The sequence below is a fragment of the Nematolebias whitei genome, chromosome 13 (assembly GCF_014905685.2).
Source record: "Nematolebias whitei isolate Nwh7 chromosome 13, NemWhi1, whole genome shotgun sequence".
Taxonomy (NCBI): Eukaryota; Metazoa; Chordata; class Actinopteri; order Cyprinodontiformes; family Rivulidae; genus Nematolebias; species Nematolebias whitei.
In genome coordinates this window covers 7,049,993-7,064,353 of record NC_056510.1, presented here as the reverse complement: position 1 = coordinate 7,064,353, position 14,361 = coordinate 7,049,993, and the positions used below count along the sequence as shown (strand labels likewise).

Sequence of the window (14,361 nt, the reverse complement as noted above, 5' to 3'; positions counted from 1 at the left end):
ACACAATAACGCATACATGTATATAAATAAATATATATTTATACACAATAATGCATACATGTATATAAATAAATATATATTTATATATATTGCTGTAGGCACGGTGGTGGAGCGCTCATGACCTGGGCTCCATGGGACCACGAGCCGAAACACAGCAGCTGATCTACAACAGTACGGGTCAAAAAGAACAGAACCGAAGTCCAGTCAGAGTCCAGAACCACAACGTGTTCAGACCTTCAGAGAGCTGAGCAGAACCCTCGAAGAACTGAATCAACGCTGGAAAGAAGAGTGGGCCAGAAGTCCTCCGCAACCAAGAGGCTGATAGCAACTCGCTACTATTTTAGCTGCATTTAGCTACTTTTAGTTAGCTAAATGCAGCTAAATGCAGCTGTGCTGTTAGCAGCTATGCTAACGGTTGTGGATAATGAGTGAATTCTCCTGGAGAAGCTTCAGTTAGCAGGTGAACCACACTCCGACACTTTCTGTCCAGAGAAGTTCAAGAAATATATTTTTGATAAAGTCCCAGAGTCTCAGCTGTGAATCATCACAATCTGTTGTTTTTATGATTAAAATAAAACAAAGACGCTTTGTTCTCGAATCACCAGGAGCCTCGGCTTGTGAGTTATTTCTGTCCTGAAACATGATGGAAACAAAAAAACCTGACGGCTCTGTTGTGCAAAGTCTCCACTCGTACGGAGCTTTTATCTCTGGAACAGAAAACACGACACATTTTTAAACCGCTCGGAAAAGTCCGACCACAAACCGATTTCAAATTAAAACGTCTCCGTCGTCAACACGTCGCCTCGGACCTGCTGACCTTTGACCCCTCACAGGAAGTCAAAGTTAAACTCAGATTGTGCTTTTAGGAGCCTTTCTGTAAAAAAATGTAGCTTCAGTGTTTTAATGAAGACGTGGAGGTTTATTCTGATCTGTAAAAACTAAACTAGAATAAGTTCCGGCTAAAATTTAAATAAATACACGCCGCTTTAAACCAGCTCATTTTTATTAAAGATTATTAAAACCAAAATTATAATAATCCAGATTTCTCTCCAAGTCAGTTAAAGCAATTTGGCCAACGGTGTTGTCTTAAAAGTGCTTTATAAATAAAGTTGTTTTGTATTGTAAAGATCTAAAACAGTTTTATATATTTTTTAAAGTACCACTTTTACTGCAGTAAACTTTGTGTACTTCTGTGTTTTGGGGGTTTAAATCCTTTGCTGCGTTTTGCTGTTTGTTACTGAAAAATGTCAAATCTGCTCAGATCTGATGTTTAGTAAGAATGAAAACAGCCGAAACTCTAATTTGAAATGAAACTGTTATTCTTGATAGTTTTTGCCATCGATGTGATGCTAATCATTTTAGCTAGCATTTAGCTTCTTTCGGTTATCCTTTTGCAACTTTTAGGTTCTCATTAGCTAACAGAAAAAAGATGATTAAAAACAGTAGCTAAAAGCAGCTAAATGCTAACAAAAAGTGGCAAACAGCAGCTGAAAGCAGCCAAAAGTTAGTTTAAAGCAAAAAGTAACAAAATAGCTAAATGCCAAAAGTAAGAAGAGCTAAAAATTAAAAGCAAAACAAGATGCTAACTGAAAAAAGAAAGGCACCAGATTAAAAAAATGAAGTAGCAAAAGGCTAGGAGCTAAAACTTTCAAAACATTAGCAAGAAGCCAAAAAATAAAAAAAATAGCCTAAACTCAAAAGTACCAAAAGCATAGCAACCTATAAGCTAAAAGCAGCTAAATGTGGCAAACAGTAGCCAATAGAAGCAAAATCCTCGTTAGAAGCTAGAATTAGCAAAACACTAGCTAAATGCAAAAAATTAGAAAAGCTAATAATTCAAAGTAACAAAACGACAACTAAAAGCAAAAAGGCACCAGATAAAAATAAGTAGCAAAAGGCGAAAGTTTCACAAGATTAGCTAGAAGCCAAAAGTAACAGAAGGAAGGCTAAAAGCAGCCAAACGACAGCTAAAAAGTAGCAAAAGGCTAAAGTTTCACAAGATTAGCTAGAAGCCCAAAGTAACAGAAGGAAGGCTAAAAGCAGCCAAACAACAGCTAAAAAGTAGCAAAAGGCTAGCCTAAAGTTAAAGGAATTAAAAGCATAGCTATCTAGAAGCTAAAAGTAATCAAATGTGGCAAACAGTAGCTAATAACAGCAAAACCCTAGTTAGAAGATAGAAGTAGCAAAACATTAGCTAAATGCAAAACTAGAAGCTAAAGCTAAAAACTAAAAGTAACAAAATGCTAACTAAGCTGAAAATCATTAGTCTAAAGTTAAAAGTATGAAAAATTGTAGCTAGCTAAAAGAAGCTTAAAGCTGAAAAACATTTTAAAAATATTAAAATAATAAAATAAGACAGCAGCTGAAGCAGTTTTCAAAGACATTAAAGTTTCTGAACTGAGTTCTGAATGTTTATCTACGGGGAAAACCTTTTAAAATAAATTTTAATGTTTTGAAAAGTATAAAAGTTACAAAAACAAAACTCCTAGCACCCAGCTGCTGAACGAGCCGAACGTTTTGATATAAAACCAGCTGAAGAGAGTATGACTGCTGACTCAGTGCTCTGGATGAGAGCAGACAGTAAAAACAGTTAGGTGTGCGCGTCACTTAAAATTCAACAATCAGAATTTTAATAACTTATATTTTATAAACCTTTGAATCGACAACAATAAAACATGTCTGGATGGAGCAGATGTTCTAAGACCTGAAAATTCCTGCATTGATGGAGCCTTTCCAGATGTGTAAGCAGCGCATAACAGAGGCACTAATGCACCCCTATACCATCAGAGAGGCAGACTTTTGAGCTGTGAGCATTAGGTTATGTAGTTTCCAAACAGAACTTCAAATTTGGACCCGTCTGACCTCAGAACAGTTCTGGACTTCACCTCGGTCCATTTGAAATGAGTTCTGGTCCAGAGAAGACAGCAGCGGTTCTGGACGGTGATCACATCTGGCTTCCTCTTTGTCTGATAGAGCTTTAAGTAGCATCTGTGGATGCACTGTGTGTGAACAGAACCAGAACCAGAACTGGTTTTCATGCAGTGGCCCCTGAAGGCCTCATCCTTTGAGCTCAGATTTCTACAGATTCTTCTAATCTGTTAGTTCAGATTATGAACTCTGATGGAGATTACAGTCTTTATTCAGGACCTTTATTCTGAAAGGGTTCTACTGGTTTTAGGCTCAGACTGGTCAACCTGTGCCCATCTTTACTTCCAACAGTCTCCGTTTCTCCCCAGTCCTCTGACCTGCTGATAATTAACCTCGTTAGCTACTAAACGTTCCTCCAGCTGTTTATTAATCTGAAAACGTTGACGGTCTTTTGGTGCTTCGGGATCAACATTTGAGGTTGTGTTGCTGCAAATAAATTAAAAATTACTTTTCATTTCCCTCCAAACTTGTTACAGTTTCTTGGTTTTGGCACTTGATATGTTTACAGCGTTCTACTGTGAATAAAATAAGAGTTTATTGAATGTGTGAATCGCTGCATTCTGCTGTGATTTACCTCGAACACAACGTGAGAACTTGGTCTAAGCTTCTCGTTGTTTTGTTTTCTGAACTAGCGCCTCGGTTAGATCCGGAGGGCCGTCGTCTGCAGCGCTCGGTAAGACCCACGAGGTCTTTGAAATCCTCCTACAAAACAGACTCTGTCATATGGAGACGCTCTGAAGTGGCGGCAGCGCGGGACAAACTAGCAGCACGTCCATCAGATTCCTCCGTGAGGTTCTGGACTGAGGGATGTTCTCCCAGTGGGAGGAGGAATCACTATCAGCGGCCGTCACTCTGTAATTTATAGGCTCTTGGGCTCGAGAACCAACACAATCGTTCTTACGGACCGATTCAGCCATCTGTTATTTCGGAGCGAGCGGTTTTTAAAGACTGTTCACGTGATGGATCTTCTGAACGGGGGAACGCCTCGCAGGTTCAATAAGCCGCCGGCTGAGCTGTCGACTAACGGAGACGAGAGCTGCTGCCGTCTGCGGAGGAGACGAAGCCGCGGGGGTCTGGAACCTGGCGAGGAGAACTGGATCCGAGCGCGCTCGTGTTCACACGATGTGCAACTTTAATGGAAGCGTCTCCAGCAGAAAGGCCGTCGGTCCGAGCTGCTCGAACGCTCTGTGCATTTCTGTTTTTACACTTTCACTGCAAACAGACAGTGAGACTGTGCTCAACACCTGGCACTGAACACGTACGTGATGGGGATGACGCTCAGCTACTACCACACCAACTCAATATCTGTAAAACTGACGGACTTGGAGCCATTTTTGTTTTATTTTCATCAACTCCGTGTAGATTTTAGATGTAATCTGATGAAGGCAGTTGTTTTTTTTTTTTCAATGCTGGTTTGAAAACTGAGTTTTGGTTGTCAGGAGTGAAGTCATCAGGAATTCCAACCGATTATTTAAAACGGGAAATCCTCAAACTTCACTATGATACCAAACATTATATGAAGGGATTTCCCAGAACTACAGTCGGTCGACCTAACCCTAACCCTCCTGGGTGGGAGAGACGGGAGCAGGTACCTGGGAGTTGCTGCGTTTCGGTTCCAAGGTTCAAACTACAGAATAACGCTCGAGGATTGATTGAGGCACGAAGATCGAACGAAGTTTGAGGATCGAAAAAAGCTTAAGGGTTGACCAAGGCTCAAGGACTAATTAAAGCTCGAGGATTGAAAGATGGTTGAGGACTGAACGTTGGTTGAGGACTGAACGTTTGTTGAGGACTGAACGTTGGTTGAGGACTGAATGACACCCGAGGATTGAATGATGCTTAAGGACCGAACAACAGTTGAGGATTGAACAACACTTGAAGACCGATCAACGCTCGAGGAGGTAACAACACTCAAAGACAGAATGACACTTGAGGACCGGACAACACTTGAGGATTGAATGATGCTAGATGATCAACCAATGCTTAAGGGTTGATCAAGGCTCAAGGACTGACCAAAGCTTGAGGACCAAAATATGCTTGAGGACTGAGCCAAAATATGCTTGAGGACTGAGCGTTGGTTGAGGACTGAACGACACTCGAGGATTGAACAATACAAGAGGACCGAACAAAGCTTAAGGATTGAACAACATTTGAAGATTGAACAACACTTGAAGACCGATCAACACTCGAGGACATAATGACGCTCAAAGATAGAATGACACTTGAGGACTGGACAACGCTTGAGGATGGAATGATGCTACACGGTCGACCAATGCTTAAGGGTTGATCGAAGCTGAGGACTGATCGAAGCTCGAGGACCAAAAGAGGCTTGAGGACTGAACGACACTCGAGGATTGAATGATGCTTAATGATTGAACAACACTTGAAGACCGATCAACGCTCGAGGACGTAATGACGCTCAAAGACAGAATGACACTTGAGGACCGGACAATGCTTGAGGATTGAATGATGCTACACGGTCGAACAATGCTTAAGGGTTGATCGAAGCTCGAGGACCAAAAGAGGCTTGAGGACTGAACGACACTCGAGGATTGAATGATGCTTAACGATTGAACAACGCTCGAAGATTGATCGACGATTGAGGACCGAACAACGCTCAAGGACTGGGCTGCCTGTCAGCACCTGCAGCGATACGTTTTCACGCCAGTCTCCATCAACCCTAGAAAAAGATGCTGGATTTGTCTCTTTCTGAGTTGGTAAGGCGTTTGAGAAGGTGAAAAATATACTTCATTAAGTTGACAACGTTGCCAGTGATCGTCTGGTACCTCCAGAACCCTGTTCCTCCCGGGTCCACCTCCCACATTTATCAACCTTTGCCAATTGTTGCATGACAGTCGAGCTGTGATTCATGTGTTTTCAGCCGCAGCCCAGTGAGATGCCGAGTTACATCTTCAGACTTGTTTTTTCATGAAAGGACAGTTTGACGTCGGCACATCTTCGTCCGAGTTTACGTCTCATCTAAATAAGAGCAGCTCTCTCCTCGGCTGCATTCAGAACCCGTCAAAGTTCTGCTCCTTGGAACGAGACGCCGTGTGAGCCGGATCAAAGAACCGGCATTTAATTCATCTCCAACAACAGAAGCTCTATTTTTACACCACAACGTTTTTATAAACCGATGCTGAAGATATTTTCTTTCACGTTGCAGAATCAATCGTTGACGGGACGTCGTTACGATTTGGAATCAATTAACGACGTCTTCTAAAACCAGCAATAAAAAAAATAGATTTAATCACGTAAGAAGCTGCGTCCTCTGATTAGTTAGTCATCTACACATCATTTCCATTTATTCATTTCTATGATTTTCACAAAAACACATGACGTACTTTTAATTGAATGTTTTAGGCAACTTGTATAGTTATTAATAAAGTTCTGTTATATCATTTCTTTAGCATTTTTATGTACAAAACCTTAAATGTGTCCAAAAGTATAAAACCAGGACATTTCTATTTCTGGCAGCAGGTACAGCTTCAACTCTTCTTGTTCAAGTTTCTACAGAATACACGTTTAATTACTCAATCTGCAAAAGTCTCAAAACTCCCTGGACTGTTAGAAAAATATCTGGGCTGATGGACCCCCTCAGGAGAACAGGCCTGACACTGATCAGAATGTGTGTTAGCAACAACTCTCAGCTACTACCACAACAAGGATTAATAGCCGAACAAATCATCACGTTATCACCATTTATGTGTTTGACTGGTCGATTAGCGGCGGCAGCCATCTTGAATCGATATCGCTATAAAATAATTAGTCGTAGACGTTCATCCAATGCATTAAAATCCCTCCAGTGAGATATTTTACTGACACAAACAGGCATAAAAAGTACTTTTGCTCAACTTTTACCAACAGGAAATAAAAGTCAGGATTGTTAAAAAAAAAAAGACTTTATTCCGTCAAGCAAAGAAGCGGTACATCGACGTCCCCGTCTCCGAGGGGTTTGAACAGTGAGTGCTTGTAGTTTTGGAGACGAGTGTTTTTCAGAACAGGGAATGAAGGAAACCTAAATGTTTTTGTTGGGGAGGAGTTTCACTGGAGAAGAACAGAGGTCGTTTTTATTTTATTTCTTGACCGAGGCGACGCAGAGTGACGGATCCTGGAGCGGAAGGAGAAATTGTATCCACCACCAGGAGCAATGGAGGAGCCAGGGGGTGGCCAATGGTGGCCTTGGCCCCCCATAGGTTAATCTGTGACCACCCCGATCATTTGAGGAAACTATACTTTTAAGCAATATAATAAGTAGAAAGCATGGTTTCCTTAAATGATAAAGGTGGTTGGTTCACACACATTATATATTATATATGGTGGCAGCCATCTTGGATTTCGATGTGACAAGATTTTCAATAATAACATTTCTTGTGCCTACCGGCAGCCACACAACAGATTATAAGTCGGTAACAAACTTATTTTTCAAGTTATGCTCACAACACGAATGGACGCAGACTTAATTCTCCCTCTTTGCTCCGTGATGGGGGCCAACAAGAAAAACAAAAGCTAAAATTAGAACAACTATAGCTCAAATGTGACCAACTAACTAATATGTTTAGCACACAGTCTCTAAAAGCTAAAGCAAAGTAAAACTAAATAACAAAGTAGATAAACAAATGCTAAAAGCTCAACATGATAATACAATAATCAAAGGCTAAAGGTTGCAAATTCATAGCTAAAAGCTAAATGTAGCTAAAAAGTAACTAAGAGCTTAATGTAAAGCCAAAGCTAAAACTAGCAAAACAGTCAGAGTTGGTTTGCTGAAATCCAAATATAATACTCTGCTCTAATTTATTTAGTTAGAGGCCTGAATTCAGGTTTAAGGAGAATTCTTTGCACCGTTATTATCTGTGATGACTGAAGGTGGAAACAGCTGCAGGTGATGAATGATGTTCGTTGAAAAACGTATTAGTTTGATGCTGAAGTGTGGAAACAAACCTCTTCAGGTTTGACTGCAGAGACTTTCATTTGTTTCTCGGAGTAATTTATGAAGCAGAACCGCCGGTTTTATGAGCCGCGCTGCCGTGTCCAATTAAAGACTCCGTGTGGCTTTAATTTCCACTCCCGGGCTCGTGTCACCCTGGTCTCTTAAAAGTGATGAAACTATAAAAGGTTTGGGCGTTGAGGATGTCACGTGTTCCTCATCTCATCATGAAATCTGGATTTCACTGATGGATGTTCATTATTTCTTCAAACTTGGCGAGGACTGAGGAGACGCACGTCTGAAAAGTTGCAGCACAGCTTGATGAGTTTAACACCTCCTCCGTCAGAACCTCCTGTAAATCTGCACGTGGGTGGACGCCTACGAGGAGCGGCGACAAAACGGACCAACGTGTGGCCTCGTTAAACTCGGCGTGACCCCAGGAGTTTGTCAGGTCCACCGTTTCTTATGGAAAGACTCCGCTCCGACACCGCGCCGGGGCATTTAAGAGGATAACAGACGTTAAGTCCTCGTGGCAGATGATACGGGCCACGCGGAGATTAACGGGGGTTTGTGCCTCTCTCAGGAGTTCTGAAAGTACTTAATCCTTACGATGATCCATGGTTGTTTCACTCATCTCTGGGACTATGGAGTGCCGTTTGTAAAGTTACACAGTCAAAAATGAACAGCAATATTTAGGTTTATTAAGCCTTCCATAAGAAAAAATAAAGTTTTCTTTTCAAAGTCATATTTTCACCATGTTCATACATTTATAAATGTCATAGTTTCAAACTAAATATTTAATTTACAAGCTAAATATTTGGTTTACAAACTAAATACTTAACTTGCAAGTTAAATATTTAATTACAAATATTGAATATTTAGTTTACAAACTAAATATTTATGTACAAGCTAAATGTTTAATTTACAAACTTAATATTTAACTTAACTCTTAAGCTAAATATTTAGCTCCACACTGAATATCTAGTTTACAAACTAAATGTTTATGTCCAAGCTAAATGTTTAATTTACAATAAATATTTAACTTGCAAGTTAAATATTTAACTCTTAAGCTAAATATTTAGCTAGCAAGTTAAATATTTATGTCAGACTTAAATATTTAGTTAGCATATTAAATATTTATTTTGGAAATTAAATGTTTAGTTTGTAAATTAAATATTTAGTTTGGACAATAAATATTTAGTTTGAAAAGTAAGTGTTTCATTTGGAAAATAATTAGGTCTGAGCTAAATATTTAGTTAGCAAATTAAATATTTAAGAATTTAATGTTTAGCTTAAAAAAAATAAATGTTTCATTTGTAAATTAAATATTTAGTTTGGACAATTAATATGTAGTTTGAAAAGTAAATGTTTAGTTATGAAAATATATATTTAGCTTTGAAATTAAATATTTAATTTACACCTAAATATTTAGTTCACTAACAAAATATTTAACTTGCAAATTAAATATTTTGTTTGTAAAATGAACATTTATCTTGGACATGAACATTTAGTTTGTAAACTAAATATTTAGGGTGGAGCTAAATATTTAGCTTGCTAAGTATTTAACTTGCAAGTTAAGTATTTAGTTTGTAAACTAAATATTTAGGTTGTGAATTAAATATTTAGTGTGGAACTATGACATTTATAAATGTATGAATAACATGGTGAAAATACGACAGTGAAAGAAAATCTTTTTTTTCTTCTTATGAAAGGCTAAATAAACCAAAATACTGCTGTTAATTTTTGACTGTAACTTTAAAACAGCACCCCATATGGGACGGGTTCACCGGGAGCTGAAGGTGCAACCGGAGCCTCCGGGTGTTCGTCGCCTCCATTAATGTTTACAGCTGGATCAGCACAAAGTGAAAAGTACAGCTCCGGCTATGATTGACTGAATTAAATACGTCAAGAGACGAGACATGCTGCGAAGAGCAAGAACAGGTTCTGTTTGCAGACGTAGACACGAAACACCAATTTACCGAGCCATCCACCGTCTGACGGCACAACCGGAGCTGGATTCAGCCCCGGCAGCTGGCACCAGATTTGCCCTCCTACAGATCCTCGTTAAAGGATTTAACCGAACTGATGAGGGCTTTTTGGTTTTTATGCCTCTTAATACAGAACAGCTCCGTTGTGAGGAGAAAACTCAGCTGAAAGTCGACATGTGTGACCGAGGATTAAGTCGAAATTGGTCAAAATGAACTCGGCACATTTTAAACTGCATTTTGTGACAGGTCACACATTTGAGTTGTGTAAGACAAACAGCGATGCTAACTAGCGATGCACAATATTATCAGCGTGGTATCGTATTGGCCGATAAAGTTAAATATCGGACATTGGCCATTCCATCAAAATAACACCAATATAAAAAAATCTGTTAAGTTAATTTTTAATTTAAGAAACTGTTAAGTAGCAGGCCAAACTGACAAAGACCATGAAGAGTAATGTAGTATTTGAATTCCACAGCAGAGAAAGCTGTGTAGTCTCTGTAAGGAGGTCTAGGGAAAAAATATCGGTTATCGGCCAAGTAAGTTTTAATATATCGTCATATCGGTCAAAAATCCAATATTGTGCATCTCTTGTGTTAACAGATAATGTTCCTTTACTTTAAAACAGAACACAACGGGGACCATCGAGTCTTACAAACAAAGACAAAATAATTTATAACTGTGGAGAAAGTCCCGTCCTCTCCGGTAAAATCCTGGATTCAGAACGAGCAACAAGAATTTATTTTTGTACAAAATGAGGCTCCTGATTTTAGAGTGTGTCCCACTCTGCAGGCTGTGGGAAACGAGGTGGGTTTAACAACGCCGGCGGAGGTTCGGTTCCATTAGGTCCAGGTAAGTCTTGCGACAGGAAGGACAATGAGGCAGCTTGAACAACAACAGGTTTCCACTGCCTCCTTAATGGGATTGTTATTCACAGGTCTGTTCTCGTCCTGCTCCGATGCGTCCAAACACAGAAATAAGACAACTCTCCGGTACAAACCGCAGTTTTTTAACGTTGTTTGCTCCTGGAACATCTAAAAATCACCCGCGAGCTAATTAAGGAGTGAATGTGATTATTTTATATCTCGTTAGTCATAGTGACACATTTAGACCCAGTTCATGCGGCGCTGCTGCGTTTTGAACAGGTTTCTGACGATTTCACTCGACGGTGAGAAAATTAACTAGTTAGGTTTTTTTTCCAAAGTTGAGTTTTTAAAACGTTTCCAGGCTGGATCCATGTGGACAAGACGTCTTTTCAGGAACAATGCCAGTTCTACACAACCAACCATACCTTTGTGTCCTAGAAACAAACAAACAAACAAGAAAGATGTTTCTATCGTTGACCCTGTTTCCATTCGTCTTGACCTCGTTAAACTTTAATCATGTGCTGAAACTGTTAATAACGGAGAAAACCGTCAGAAGAAAACACTGTTAGGAATATTTTTAACAATGCGTAGGCCTGTCACGATAAATATTGCTGGGCGATTGATTGTCTCGGAAATTATTGCGATAAACGATAATATTGTTTGAAATTTTACAATAATTAGTAATTATTGTCAAATTTAAGAAGAAATGTTGGTTAGTTTGTTTTGCATGTAGTATCTTTTTTGACCACTGGATGGCAGTATAAGACTGTTTGAACCTAAGGATGGACAGTGAGGGAGAGAGCAGCGTGTCTCTTTAAGAAAAATGGGAGGGAGGACCCTTGACGTGACATGGGCGGTCCCTCCTTTTCTTCGGTTCTCAAGATGGCGGATGCTCGGCGTGGTTTGAGCTCTTTAGCGTAGCATTTGTCACACCAAGCAAGAAGAAACGATAAAGTCGATAAATGAAAACGAGGTTTATAGTTTTCATTTATCATGCGATTAATTGATTTATTGTTTATCGCGACCGGCCTAACAATGCGTCAACCGTATATTAAAACTAAATGTTTATTTATGCTGAGGGGGCGGGACTAAACTTCGTCAGACTATCCAATTTACCTTTTAGAAACTAATGCGCCGTTTAAAGTCAATATATTTACAATGCTTTGTGGTTTAGAAATATTTACAGTTTTTTTCACATCAACTTTAATTTGTTGTTTGTGTTTAGTTGTTACCATCACCAACTTCCTTATCCGACAAAATATTATTAGACGTTATTCGTAATTCTGACGTTTCCTCTTTGCGTTCAACAGTTCTGAATTCAAACATCTCACACGGACCTGAAGACATTTAGCTATCCCGACGTAAAATTCAAACAAAACTAATCTATAAATGTTTTTTATTTACAACTCAATATAAATCAGACGTAAAGCGCCAAAAGAGTTGAACGCTGACCTATGAATGTCCGGTTTCCCAATCAGAGTAGATTTTATTAACAGTTTGTGAGTTTTTCTTCTGCGATTTGATTTGGTGCCATTGTGGATGTTGCTGCCACCTGGTGGTGTGGTACTGGTATTTCAGCATTTTTATTAGATTGCATGGGGAAAAAAACAACAACGAATTAATAAAAACTGTAAACATAGTTTTCATTTTGTGTTCAGGTATCTCAAAATTAAATTAGGAATAAAATGCATTTCTGTCACAACCCCCAAAGGAACCAGTTGAAGACTTTCGTCACCAGTTTAATTAATCAAACGTTCATCGGTGAAACTAATTTGATTCACCCAAAACTAAATATTTCATCCACCTTTGCAGCAAGAGACAGAACTGGTTCTTTAGATCGACTCCAAGACCTTTATTATTTTTTATTTATTTAACGTTTTTAAACATTCAAACTATTATCTGACCTCATTCGACGTCACTCCAGATATTTTTACCTGCTCAGCACAGATCACGTGTTCATTTACACCTTTATGATCAAACGGCCGCTGCAGAGGAACCAAAGACCCGCATGTGGCCCCAGAGCCACAGGTTGGAAAGCCCAGTCCAAACCCAGAGTTCATTCAGCTGCAGATGATCCGACAGTTTGTGCTCTGGGTGGCTCATCAGAACCAGGATCCAGAAGAGCCTCAGAGACAACAGAACCTCTGGATCCTGACTTCACTAAATGAACTCCAGAATAAAAACCCATGAATGTCCCTGCTGGGACTCTGAGGGACGGAACCGAGTCCCACAAACCTGTTCAAACAGGGACAGAAGCTGCGGTTCTGGATCAGAACCAGACCCTCCACCTGTCCATGCTTCAGATACCCCCCGAGGACCGGTCTGCGGTCCGGCATTTGGACCGGGCAAGTTGAACACAGATGTTTCCAGATGTTCCCGCGGTCCAAACGAGCGTGAGCGCAGTTCGGGTTCGGTTCTAAGGAGCAGGACGTGATATGAATGAAAAGTCTCCGCTGCACCAACAGCAGCTCCGAGCCTGGTCCAGAAAACCCGGTTCAGACTCAAGTTCTGCCCAGTTTCACCCCGGAGGTTCGGCGACACGGATCGTGCAGGACCCGGACCGTGCGTCAGTGCGCAGACACGGTGTCACCAGAACCAGCCCAGAAGTTTGGATCGCAGCTGCTGCGGCACAGCGACACCAAAACCCGGCAGAACCAGAACCAGCGCTTACCTTGATGGTCTTCGTGGACTGGCATTTCACCTGGTGGGATACGGTGGCCGTTTGGTTCATGTTTGGACCCAAAGTGTCCTCCGGGCCGAGCGGCACCGAGAAGAGGAAAACCCAAATGAATCCGTGAGGGAGAACCCAGAAGGTTCGGGTATCAGAACCCCAGAAGGTTCGGGTATCAGAGTCCGGGTTCTGCTCCGTGAGCGCGCAGCAGAATCTGACAACGTCCAGGGGCGGAAACAGGAGATTCACGGGGGGGGCGGGGGGTAAACCCCGCAAAGATGGAGAGGAAACAAACAAAGAGCTAAATTAAATTAGCATAAATTAAACTATAATTAAGAGTTTCTTTTCATTTTAACTTGTTTACATGAAATTAAAACACTATCCACAAAAACCTAAACTACATTTTATACTTTAAATTTAAATTGGCACTTTAAAAAAAATAAAATAAAATCTAAATGTTGTCGTGGGCAGCCATGTGACTTCCTCTGTTAAAGTATCTCACGAACCAGTAGAACATTAACAAAACGCTCATCGCTGGATGAACATGCAGAACTTCTGGATCTGATCCAAGATGGCCGCCACTGCTCGTACAGATATTGAGCTGAAATGTGGTGAGGTAGTAGCTGAGAGTCCTCAACACATCATCTGAGCACAAAGTGTGCAGGGGTTCGATTACACAAAATGTCTGGAAAAATTAAGCACAGGACCAGCGTTCGATCAGTCGTAGACGTTCATCCGGGGGTTCAACTGAAATCCCTCCACTGGTTTATAAGATATTTTGCTAACAGACACACAAACAAAGCATGATGGCCCAACTTTCATGTGTGGCGTCAGGAAGTAAACAAGCTGGTGCAGCCGAGACTTACTGGGACTCCAGAAAAGACGAAGGTCTCGTTTATTTGGCGTCACACCTGATAAATGTTTTTCTTTTCCAGCTCGTTGAAAATTTAAACATTTATATATTTTAACCGTTTGTTAATC

At 40.3% G+C, this 14,361-nt stretch overlaps 1 protein-coding gene across 1 annotated transcript in view; it reads right to left on the bottom strand.

The window, feature by feature from the left end:
• The window catches only part of LOC119419496 (inactive dipeptidyl peptidase 10), a 132,147-nt gene extending 118,723 nt beyond the window's left edge, over nucleotides 1–13,424 (bottom strand). Inside the window, exon 1 of the mRNA XM_037686828.1 lies at nucleotides 13,381–13,424. The gene's annotated coding sequence lies outside the window, so the exon portion shown is untranslated. The remainder of the gene's footprint in view (nucleotides 1–13,380) is intronic.
• Between the last annotated feature and the right edge of the window lie 937 nt (nucleotides 13,425–14,361).